The following is a 12,459-nucleotide window of genomic DNA, read 5'->3' on the forward strand; positions in this document are numbered from 1 at the left end:
CTGTCGAACGTTTGTGGAGAACTTTTCAAAGATCGCGAAGCCTCTTTCAAACCTTCTCCAAAAGCACGTCAAGTACGTTTGGTCTCCACAATGTGACATCGCTTTCAACACTTTGAAAGAGAAATTGGTCACTGCTCCAGTTCTGACTCCTCCTGATGAATCCAAACCGTTCGAGGTCTTCTACGATGCCTCTCTTCAAGGTCTTAGTGCAGTGTTGATGCAAGAGAAGAAAGTTGTGGCTTATACCTCTCGCCAGTTGAAGCCCAACGAGAAGAACTACTCCACTCACGACCTCGAGTTGGCAGCAGTTGTGCATGCTCTTTTGACTTGGAGACATCTCTTATTGGGAAGAAAAGTGGACATTTTCACTGACCACAAGAGTCTCAAGTACATCCTCACTCAGCCTAATCTCAACCTAAGGCAGACTCATTGGGTCGAAATGATTCAAGAGTATAATCCGAGTATCGAGTATACTCTAGGCAAGGCCAATGTGATTGCTGACGCTTTGAGCAGGAAGGCTTACTGCAACTGTCTGATTCTCAAGCCTTACCAACCCGAGCTTTGTGAAGCTTTCCGCAAACTCAATCTGCAAGTTGTTCCTCAAGGTTTCCTTGTCAACCTTCAAGTCTCTCCTACTTTGGAAGATCAGATTTGCGAGGCTCAACTTCTTGATGCTATGGTGAAGAAGGTGAAGATTGGGATTGCTAAGAGTCAACCCAAGTACAAGTGCTATCGCCTTGATGACAAGGATACTCTCTTCTTCGAAGATCGTATTGTTGTGCCCAAAGGTGACCTTCGTAAAGTTATCATGAACGAGGCTCACAATTCACTCCTCTCCATACACCCTAGGAGTACGAAGATGTATCAGGACCTCAAGCAGGCTTATTGGTGGACTCGAATGAAGCGCGAGATTGCTCAGTTCGTGAAGGAATGTGATGTCTGCAGAAGAGTGAAGGCAGAACACCAACGAACAGCTGGTCTCCTCCAACCTCTTGCCATTCCAGAATGGAAGTTTGACCACATTGAGATGGACTTCGTGACTGGGTTTCCAAAGTCCAAGCGTGGCAATGATGCTATATTCGTTGTCATCGACAAACTCACTAAAGTGGCTCACTTTCTGCCTATCAAAGAGTCTATCACTGCAGCTCAATTGGTGGAGCTGTATACCTCTCGGATTGTCTCTCTGCATGGTATTCCACAGGTGATCTCTTCAGACCGTGGCAGCATCTTTACCTCCAAGTTTTGGGATTCTTTTCATAAGGCCATGGGCACCAACATCCGCTTTAGCACAGCTTTCCATCCTCAAACTAGCGGTCAGGTCGAGCGTGTCAATCAGATTCTCGAAGATATGCTCAGGGCTTGCGTTATCTCCTTTGGTATGAAGTGGGAAGATTGTCTTCCATATGCCGAATTCTCCTACAACAACAGTTTTCAAGCAAGTTCGGGCAAGGCCCCTTTCGAAATTCTGTATGGCAGGAAGTGTCGTACTCCTCTAAACTGGTCAGAAACCGGTGAACGTCAACTTCTTGGGAATGACTTGATCACAGAGGCAGAAGAAATGTGTAAAGTCATTCGTGATAACCTCAAAGCAGCGCAATTGCGTCAGAAGAGCTACTATGATAGTAAGCACCGTGATTTGGCTTTCAAGAGTGGAGATCATGTTTACCTCCGCGTCTCTCCAATAAAAGGTACTCGTCGCTTCGGTATCAAAGGGAATCTTGGCCCTAGATACGTGGGTCCTTTCAAGATCGTCAGCAAGAGAGGCGATCTCGCCTATCAACTCGAGCTTCCTTCAAACTTTGCAAATGTGCACGACGTGTTCCATGTCTCTCAGCTCCGCAAGTGCTTCAAGACTCCTGACCGCACCGTCAACTTCAAGGACATTGATCTCCAAGAAGATCTCTCTTATCGTGAGCACCCCGTTGCTATTCTTGAAGAGACTGAACGCAAGACTCGCAATAAGTCAATCAAATTCCTCAAAGTCAAGTGGTCACACCATTCCGACCGTGAAGCCACCTGGGAATGCGAGGATCACCTCCGTTCTGAGTACCCGGCGTTCTTTCAGTCCTAGATCTCAGGACGAGATCCTTTCGTAGTGGTAGAGTGTTGTAACACCCCGGATGTAATTTACCTTATATGATCCCCAACTCTTGCCGTTTCTGGCGCTAAGTTATTTTATTTCCTCGGGTTCGGGTTTTTGTCTTCGTGTGTTTTTGTCGGTGTCATGCATCTCATATCATGTCATCATGTGCATTGCATTTGCATACGTGTTCGTCTCATGCATCCGAGCATTTTCCCCGTTATCCGTTTTGCATTCCGGTGCTCCTATGTCACCCGGTGTCCCTTTCTACCTCTTTTCGTGTGTGGGGGTTAAACATTTCCGGATTGGACCGATACTTGCCAAGCGGCCTTGGTTTACTACCGGTAGACCGCCTGACAAGTTTCGTACCATTTGGACTTCGTTTGATACTCCAACGGTTAACCGAGGGACCGAGAAGGCCTCGTGTGTGTTGCAGCCCAACACCCCTCCAATTTGGCCCAAAATCCACAAAAACCCTCTCCATCATCTAGAGCGTTCGATCACGATCGCGTGGCCGCAAACCTCACCTCATTTGGAGCTTCCTAGCTCCCTCTACCTCTATAAATAGATCACCCCCGAAATTCTCGCGCAAAACCCTAGCCCCCTCTCTCCCCTCACCCGATGGACATCTTTCCCGCCGACGGACGTGTCCCCCCACGACGTCTGCCGCCACGTGTCGGGCTGGCATTCGTCCAGCCCGGTGCCCACATCGCCGCGCCACCCGAGGCCCGCGAGCCCGTGTCCGGCCCCCGCGGCCCGCTCCCTCGCGCCGCCCGCGCCGGCGAGCTCCTAGCTCCGGCCGCCGCCCGCCATCGCCGCCGACGACGCCGACCCGCCGGACCGCTCCACCGCGCCTCTTCGTCCCTAGCCGAGCCACGCCGCTCGCCGCCCGAGCCGGTGCCGGTCACCGCCGCCTCGCCCTCGCCTCCCCTCGCCTGGATCCGGCCACCCCGACAACTCCGGCGGCCCCGCGCAGCTTCTCCGGCGAGATCCGCCGCCGCATCGGATCGTGCGCGCCGTCAGCTACAGTGAAACCCTAAATCCACTCGGTTGACTTTCCCCTCCTAACCCTAATTATTTTGCGTTTTTCGTCATGCTATAACTCCGCATCCGGAGCTCCGTTTTGCGCGTGTAGCATATCAAAATGTTCGTCTCAGAGAGTACATCATTTCATCTCATTACATCATTTTCATTTGAGCTCATATTGATGCCCAAAATGCTGTTGGAAGAGAGCTATTTGAGTTAATTGTCAGATCTGCTGCATCAAATAGCTATGTCATTTTTGCCATGATTAATGTGTGCATGATATGCTCCTGAGCTCTACGTGAGTTTTGTTATATGCTTTGCCATCTTTACAGAGGTGCTATACATGTATTTTTGTGACATGTGTGGTGACTAGCACAAGCTTGCAAAGTAGTGCATTCGTTAACGCTGATTTCAGGGACTTAGAATTTCACTAAGTCCTTGATCTGTTTTTATCAATATGCCATATGTTCATGTTGTTTCCTAGTGATCCGTGCCTCTTTTGAGGACGATCAGTAAGGATGATTTGTTAATATTGTGGTTCTATATCCATCCATGTCTTTGTTTGCAATTATGGAGCACCCTAGCTTGAGTCAATCGAGCTCTACTTTTGCTTTTCGTGAATCCTGGCAGATTGTTTACTTGTTAGCGATTTTGCCGAGGATGTTGTTGTTGATCTGTGCATGCTATGTTGCTGTTCTTGCCATGTCTAGCTTCTATAATATGTATTCTTGATGGGTGTATGCTAAGTTTGTCATGCCTTGCTCTGTAGTAAGTGCATCGAGCTCGTAAACATGGCTACTCGTTACCATATTTGCATGCTCCAGTTTTTCTCTAAGTCTGTAATCTGATTATGTTTTTGCCATGTTCACATGCTTGCAATTGTATTTTCTGATCCCTTTTGGCTCAAGGTCACTAAGGGACTTTTGTTAAGTGCTTTGAGTAGCTTCATGTCATGCCTTGCTTTGCCATGTTAAGTTCCTGTAGTATATAGTTTTCATGCTCCAAAGTGTGCTACCTGATCTGAAATTCCAGACTAGTGTTAATTTCACTAAGTCTGAAACCTGTTTACCATTTGCACTTTTGCCATGCTTGTTTGAACCTGTTAATGGATGAATTGGCTGTAGCTCAGTCTTAATATTTTGTCAAGCATCACGAGTGGATCTCTGCCATGTATTTTGTTGCCATGTTTGAGTGCTGTAGCATATTTAACTTCTTGCATTTAGATGGCTACTTGCTGTTTATCGTAGTCCGGTGCCATATTTGTTTTGCTTGCCATTTCCAAACCGTGCGTCCGATTCCGGTGTTCTTTATATCGATTTCAACCGAAATCACCTCACCTTTCCAGTGGCACTCTTGGATTTCCATGTTGAGGCCAGGTTCAATCATTCCTTATCAAATCTTGCATATGCATCACATATCGCATCCCCCATAGCATACCTTGTTTGCATCATGTTGTTCGAGCTTTGCACGTGGTTGATTGTGTTCCTTTTGCTTGTTTGTCTTGTTTGGGTAGAGCCGGGAGACGAGTTCGCTAACGAGGATCCCGTTGAGTTTGCTTACGAGGATCAAGTCAACTCTGACAACTTTGCAGGCAAGATGATCATACCCTCGAAATCACTTCTATCTTTGCTTGCTAGATGCTCGCTCTTTTGCTATGCCTGTGCTACGATGCCTACCACTTGCTTATCATGCCTCCCAAATTGCCATGTCAAACCTCTAACCCACCATGTCGTAGCAAACCATTGATTGGCTATGTTACCGCTTTGCTCAGCCCCTCTTATAGCGTTGCTAGTTGTAGGTGAAGATTGGAGATCGTTCCTTGTTGGAACATTGTTTACTTGTTGGGATATCACTATATTATCTTGTTATCTTAATGCATCTATATACTTGGTAAAGGGTGGAAGGCTCGGCCTTTTTGCCTAGTGTTTTGTTCCACTCTTGCCGCCCTAGTTTCTGTCATATCAGTGTTATGTTCCTGGATTTTGCGTTCCTTACGCGGTTGGGTGATAATGGGAACCCCTTGATAGTTCGCCTTGAATAAAACTCCTCCAGCAATGTCCAACCTTGGTTTTACCATTTTCCACCTAGCCTCTTTTTCCCTTGGGTTTCCGGAGCCCGAGGGTCATCTTATTTAAACCCCCCCGGGCCAGTGCTCCTCTGAGTGTTGGTCCAAACTAGAGCCCCTTGCAGCGCCACCTCGGGGAAACTCGAGGGCTGGTTTTAGTTGTACGGATTGCTCATCTGAGTGTGCCCTGAGAACGAGATATGTGCAGCTCCTATCGGGATTTGTCGGCACATTCGGGCGGTGTTGCTGGACTTGTTTTATCTTTGTCGAAGTTGTCTTGTAGAACCGGGATACCGAGTCTGATCGGAATGTCTCGGGAGAAGGTTTATCCTTTTTTGACCATGAGAGCTTGTGATGGGCTAAGTTGGGACTCCACTATAGGGATTTGAACTTTCGAAAGTCGTGCCCGCGGTTATGGGCAAATGGGAATTTGTTAATGTCCGGTTGTAGATAACTTGAACCTTAACTTAATTAAAATGAATCAACTGCGTGTGTAACCGTGACGGTCTCTTCTCGGCGGAGTCCGGGAAGTGAACACGGTGTTGGAGTAATGTTTGTCGTAGGTTGTTCTATAGTTCGTCGTTCGTGCTTTGCCTTCTCTTCTCGCTCTCTTTTGCGAACAGGTTAGGCACCATATATGCTAGTCACTTGCTGCAGCTCCACATATTACCTTGCCTTACCTATAAGCCTAAATAGTCTTGATTATGAGGGTGCGAGATTGCTGAGTCCCCGTGGCTCACAGATTACTTCCAAACCAGATGCAGGGCCCGATGACTCCGTTCCCAATGATGTGCTTGAGCTCAAGTGGGAGTTCGACGAAGACTCACACGGTTACTATGTGTCTTTCCCTGATGATCAGTAGTGGTGCCCAGTTGGGGCGATCGGGACCATGTCGCTTGTTGGGGTTGATCTTTTATTTTGGTACCGTAGTCGGACCATGAGTGTATTGGATGATTGTAATGTTATTCATGTACTTTGTGTGACATGGCGAGTGTAAGCCAACTATGTACCTTTCCCCTTATTATCTATTTACATGGGTTGTTGTGAAGATTACCTTACTTGCGACATTGCTTTCAATGCGGTTATGCCTCTAAGTCGTGCTTCGACACATAGGAGATATTGCCGCATCGAAGGCGTTACAGCTATAGTCGAGACTCACATATCACCCCTGTGTGGCCGTCATGACCCGTCATATCACAAAACCCACACCTTTACCAATAGTGGTAAGGTGGCCTCCAAGTTGGACTGGACGAAGCAACCATCATTTCACCGGAACGCTCGTTCAAGCCCTTTCTTCCCTTTCTTGAAGAAAACCTCACTCCAGGCTACTCACTTCTGCCATTTTTCTTCTGTATCGATGAAGGAAAGGTGGGTGAATCAGTTATGCTGCTATATTTTCATTCCAAGAATCTTCTTTTTGCGAAGCACCGACCGATTCTCACATCCTATTCTTTTCCCGTTTTCATTGCGCTTGTGGTTTCCTTTCAATTGCTTTTTGTTTGTTAGTTCATTGATGGATCCTGGAGCACTAGGCAGAGAGGTGCCAGCGGACAACCCACTGGAGACAGCGATCTCCAGGAACCGAGCACCGACCAACGAGTTGACCCTGTTGGCGGGCCAACCCATGGAGACGAAGAACTCCAAGAAACAAGCACTGGCCCAAGAGTTGAGGATGTTGGCGGACGAACTCCTCAAAGAAAGTTGGAAGAACAGCAAGGGACCCACCGTGCCTACCCCAGGAACTCTGATTGCCACCTATGTGAGGCTCAAGACCGAGTTTGAGGAGATAGTCTCCGTTGAGAAGTAGTATTCCCCTGGCAAGGTGATGGCCCGCATCGAGGACGAGGAGATGGCCCCCGGAGGGATGAGATCCCCCGGTGAGCTGCACAAGGTAAAAAATAGTGGCTTATTACCATAGTTGTGGTTTTTGATTATTTGCAATGTGCTTGCTAATATGTTAGGGTTGTGCAGGTGTCAGTGGACGTCCTTGATGATTCCGATGTCGTGGCCCGTCCTGTTGGCATCGCCCCGGAGATCGATTCCGATGCCGCTGTCCATCCGGTGGACATCGCCCCAGAGATCGATTCCGATGACGCGGTCAGTCCTGCAGACATTGCCCCAGAAATCGATTCCTATGCCGCTGTCCGTGCTATGGTCATTGCTCGAGAGATCGATGACAAGAAATAGTTGGTCGCGCTAATCCTTCCGGGTAGTTTGCATTGCCCTGTGTTTAATTATCAGAACGATGCGTGTTATCAAACCATCTTAGGGCTAGTGCAATGTCTTGTGTGGGCGGATCTTACTACTTTTGTTTGATAGTGAATCATGCGAACCCTCTCCGAGTTATGGAAACAGATGTATCCTCACCAGCTTTTGATGTAATATATGGCATGATTAGATGTAAGTTTGAACTATTTATCATATCAGCAGGGCTTGTTTGATGATTCTTGGTGTTAGTAGGCTAGCTACTGTTCGAGCTATAGTACTTGCAAAACACTCACCGAAGAGAAACATTGGGGCTGATGAGCTCGTGGTACGCTTATACTTATCCCTCGTCGATCGACCAATAGCCCTAGCTCCTAAAATTGTACGCTTAGCGATCGATGACCTAGGCGGGCTAGTTTGGCCTAGTGGGTTTCAGTGATATGACATGCAACACAAAATCATAGCAGTGTAGAGACGTACTCCCTCCGTTCCAAAATAGATGACCTAGGCGGGCTAGTTTGGCCTAGTGGGTTTCAGTGATATGACGTGGTACAGTGTCGTCCAATCTTCGCGTGTGGTAGCAGTATTGCGGGTACAGTAAGTTTTCTTGAAGAAGCGGAATTCAACGAAGTCATGATGGTTCCTTCGTCCGAACAACTTATAGTGGGAAAGGTTGGGCCTGCGATACGACTGGGGTAGACTAGGATAATTTTGTGCATGGCAGGTGGACCAGGATGGTCGACGTCCGACATGTCGGCGAATGAAAGTATTCTTTTCGATATAGAGGACGAGCAACGAGTATTCATTGTTTATTTTTGATGAAAGCTATTATCTCCACTGTTATGACGGAGGAGTGTGAAACACGGCAGCCCAATGAACTTGGCATGTGCACCACTCCCTCCTTCCTCATGTAATTCCCTGGTTACAGCTTTTTCTCTATCTATTTCCTCTCAAATGTTTTTTACCTTTCTTTCTTTAAGACACAATTGTTTTTATGCCTTTTTTAGAATTATTTTTTTATACCTAGGAGCACGTGTAGAGACGGGCTCTTGCAGAGCCCACTCCTTGACTTTGTCAATGCCTCTCTCTCCTCCACATAAGCAGTACTACTTGCTATGCATGCAAGCGGCGGGCAGCTGGCGTCTTGAGGGGCCAGGGCAGTGAGAGCGGGCTCCGGAAGCGGTCCGGACTCTAGCATAATTTTGGTTTTTACAGTATTTCTTTCTCCATTGACATGTAGGCCCGCGTAGATATATAAAGAACACGAGCTGATGAGGCGCATGTGGACTGTTTGACTGGTCAACCAGACAAATACGGAGCTATACGCTGAGCTAGTGATCGTATAATCACCATATCTCGTATACAATGATCAAAGTGAGCTATCAAGACAAGTTCGATGACCGTCAATGCATTTTACTCGGTAATAAATGACCAGGATTGAAGGGGAATCCAAATTTGCTTCGTCTTCTGTCCTTGAGCTCTTGACAAACCAATGCACTATACGGTTGTCCGGCCACTCCACCCCAGAGCTCTCACCAAGCATCGTTCATGCCACCGCGCCGCATACTAACAGGAAAGGCAGCGATGGCATCCTGCCGCGCCGAGTTCCTCGCCACCCACGAACGCACACAAAATGGTAGGGAAGAGATGGCATCCCGCCGTGCCGAGTTCATCGCCGCTCGCGACCTCACAACTATGCGGGAGGAATTTGAAGATGCCAAGGCCGAATGGGCGGTAGAGCAAGAGGCGGGCAAAGCCGCATAGAGGGAGCGGAAAAGTCAGAAAGCACTCAAGAAAAGAGAGGCCCGTCGCCGCAAGAAAGAAATGGACGCACGCACTGCTGCGGAGAGGTCGGCGGAGATCCAAGCACGGTGGGGTGTCGCCGACAAAGCCGGGAAGGAGAATGACAGCGTCTGGCCAACATGTGAGAAGTAGTAGTACTAGTAGTTAGTGTGTGTGTGTGTGTGTGTGTGTGTGTGTTTGAGTACGAGCATGTACCAGTACTACTAGTTACTACTGTAGTTTTTAGAGAAAATTACCAGTACATTAGCCTAGACTAAATGGAAAAATTCCTATCTTAAGCATCAAATGGCATCTCTTTCTCTATAGGAATTGAGATGCATCTCTTTCTCTATAGGAATTGAGATGCATGTCATCTCACTTCCTATGATTTTCATATTCCTATCCTATGAACGAAAGGAGGCCTCTGTTGGAGTAACTACTGTAGCTAGCAGTACTGCTGGTACACTAGTTTTCTTCAAGAAGCGGAATTCAACGAAGTCATGATGGTTCCTTCGTCCAAGCAACTTCAAAGTGGGAAGTGGGCCTGTGATTTGACGGCTCATTAGTCATTGTTACTGCGGCGCGATGACCTAGGTGACTCCCTTGGACTTCTGCGTGCATGGCAAGTGGACCAGGATGGTCGACGTCCCACATGTTGGCGAACGGAAGTATTCTTTCCGATATCGAGGAGCAAGGAAACCGTGTGGTATAGTATCACTGCTGATTGGTTCGCAAAAAAATAGTATCACTGCCGATTTATAATTATTTTTTATTTCTGATGAATGCTAGCGTTTAAACTCTTACGACGAAGGGTGCCAAACATGGCACGTGCTGGATGTCCCACACGTCAGCGAAAGGAGTGGGACATGAATAGCGTGGTAGAGCCCAGCATAAAAAACAGCGTGGTAGAGCGTCTCCACTTCTTCCACTTCTAGGTCAGAGACCACACGTAGTAGTACTTAGTGGTATGAATGATACAAAGTGCGACCTGGAGACAAAGACACGTCTAGTTGGAAGGTCTCGGGGCATACACGTAAACAAATATAAAAGTTAATATGTGCCTCCAACTAATATAGTAGTAGTAGAGTACTTAGGCACGTACTCCATAACATCACTGTGCATTTCACGTACAACATTTAGTGGTGCTACGTAGTAAGAGACAAATGCCGCCCAAGAGTTCCCTTCTCGACCTACTTTTGGGTGTTTGGTAGAGTGTATGGAGGGTGCATGAGTCTACACTAGTTTAGCACAAATACACTAGAAGCATGCATGAAGAGAGCATGCATGAAGATGGGTGTTGAGTTGAGCATGCATGAAGAGGGAACAACTATGCTGAGACGAGAACGCAACCAAACACACCCTATATGCCATGCATGTTCATACCATTTGTGCCTTTCTACTTCACTTACTGCGCTACATTACTCAGGTTCGTACGTCCACTCCTGGGTACATGTTCGTCTCATAGTTCCAGTCCCACGTGTTCTTCATATAGATGGAACGATCCTTGCATAACACGTGCACCTTGATGCTAGATGGCTCGCGTGTTGGCAAAAGGATGAACAAAGCTCACGTAAAAAAATAGAGTGGAAGAACATAGATTCCGGACGACCGAGAAGGAGCAAGGAACCTCATGGTGGAGCGTCTGCACTCATAATATTTAATATTATTTAGTGATATAAAATTAACCAATCATCTCCACAGTGGACTAGAAGAGTACGAAACACGGCAGCCCAATGTAGTATCATACTAGTACATGGCTAACCCATGCTATCACCATATTTCTTGGCTTCCGTGCGACACCTATCTCTAGTAATCCAGCTGCCTTTATCGCTTCTCCCTCCTCGTCTCTATCAAAGTGTGGCGGGTTGGCGTTTCTGCCGTCTATTGAGGTCGGTTAACTATCACATGTTAGCGACATGCCAAGAGCATTCTAAAAAATTCCTTTGACGTTCCGTTTTCAAAAAGAAAAAAATCCTTTCACGTACGAATTTGCCTGTATGCTTTGAGCAACTTGCATGTCCTATACTGCTCCTGTTTGATACTCTAACTTAGCTAGAGGTTAGACTAACTCATGACTAACCCTGAACTAACTGTAGCCAAAGAGGCGTTTGGGTGACAGGGTTAGATTGACAATAAATGCACTTCATAGAGAGAGAAAAGTGATTTTTCAGTGGTCCCAATGAGAACTATCTCCAGTTAACACCTCTTGGGTGGGATAGTTTTTTTGGTGGGTTCGGTGCAACTTGCTCCAATTTAAACCCTCATGCTTGGATAGTTTAGGGCTATTTGAGCCCCAACTAGCTCAAACTAACTCTAACCCATGGATCCAAATAAGGCCTATGGCCAGTCTTGACGCGGAGCAATCGCGTGCACCGGGAAGCGGCACTCTCTCGGCCGTCGTGCCACTTCAAAGCCGGCGCCAGTGAGAGGTTGCCTCCGCTCCGGCCGGGCATTAATGCGGCACTGATGCTCCAGGGCGACGCTGACCGTTTCACGCGGGAAGCGCGCGCTGGCAAGGGAGTATAGGTTTTGAACCGTTTCAGGTGTAGTACTGGTTGTTTGCAAAACTACTCAATTATTGCACTCAGTTTCCTAAGAAATTGTGGTAAAAACGTTACTCCACAGCCCGCTTCCCTTCTCCTTCCTCTTCCACCGCCCGCGCACGTCCGCGGGAAGCGACCGGTCAACCCTTATATAGGAGTTCTAGCACAAAAAGATGCATGCATGACCACTAAAATTTCCATATTAAAGCGTCGCTCTGGCGGGAGTATGGCGTATGTTGTTACCTTCGGCCGGCCCATGGCTACCGGGCGACAGCAACCAGAGAAGAGGCGACGGGAGGGGAATGAATGCAGCTACTGTTTGGGTTCGCCTTCCGGCTTAAATAAATGCGCAACATCACGTGTACCCGCGGGTGCACAAATTGTAACATACGTGTCTGCTTAAATGGGCGTCACGTAAATGGTGTGTGTGTGAGAGAGAGAGATTCTGAGAGACAGAGTGCGTGTGTGCGACTCTACTCTTCGGACATGTACTCAACCTTTTGCATCGGGATATAAGTATAATGGTATTTACTTTAGCTAATGATTTGCGTGGCCATGTTAACGTGGTTGTGTCAAAAAAATGTCACTTCCTGCTCGTGATTTGCGTTATATAATTACAAGCAAGATTCTCGTGCATTGCACGGAACATCAATATGCATTTTTTTACAGAACACCTGTTGTGATTGACCCATGCAGGAGTAAAAACTAATGATATCTCAAGAATTTTATCGAAAAATTGGTATCTCGAGAATGTCATC

This window comes from Triticum dicoccoides, chromosome 6A (genome assembly GCF_002162155.2).
Source record: "Triticum dicoccoides isolate Atlit2015 ecotype Zavitan chromosome 6A, WEW_v2.0, whole genome shotgun sequence".
Classification (NCBI taxonomy): Eukaryota; Viridiplantae; Streptophyta; class Magnoliopsida; order Poales; family Poaceae; genus Triticum; species Triticum dicoccoides.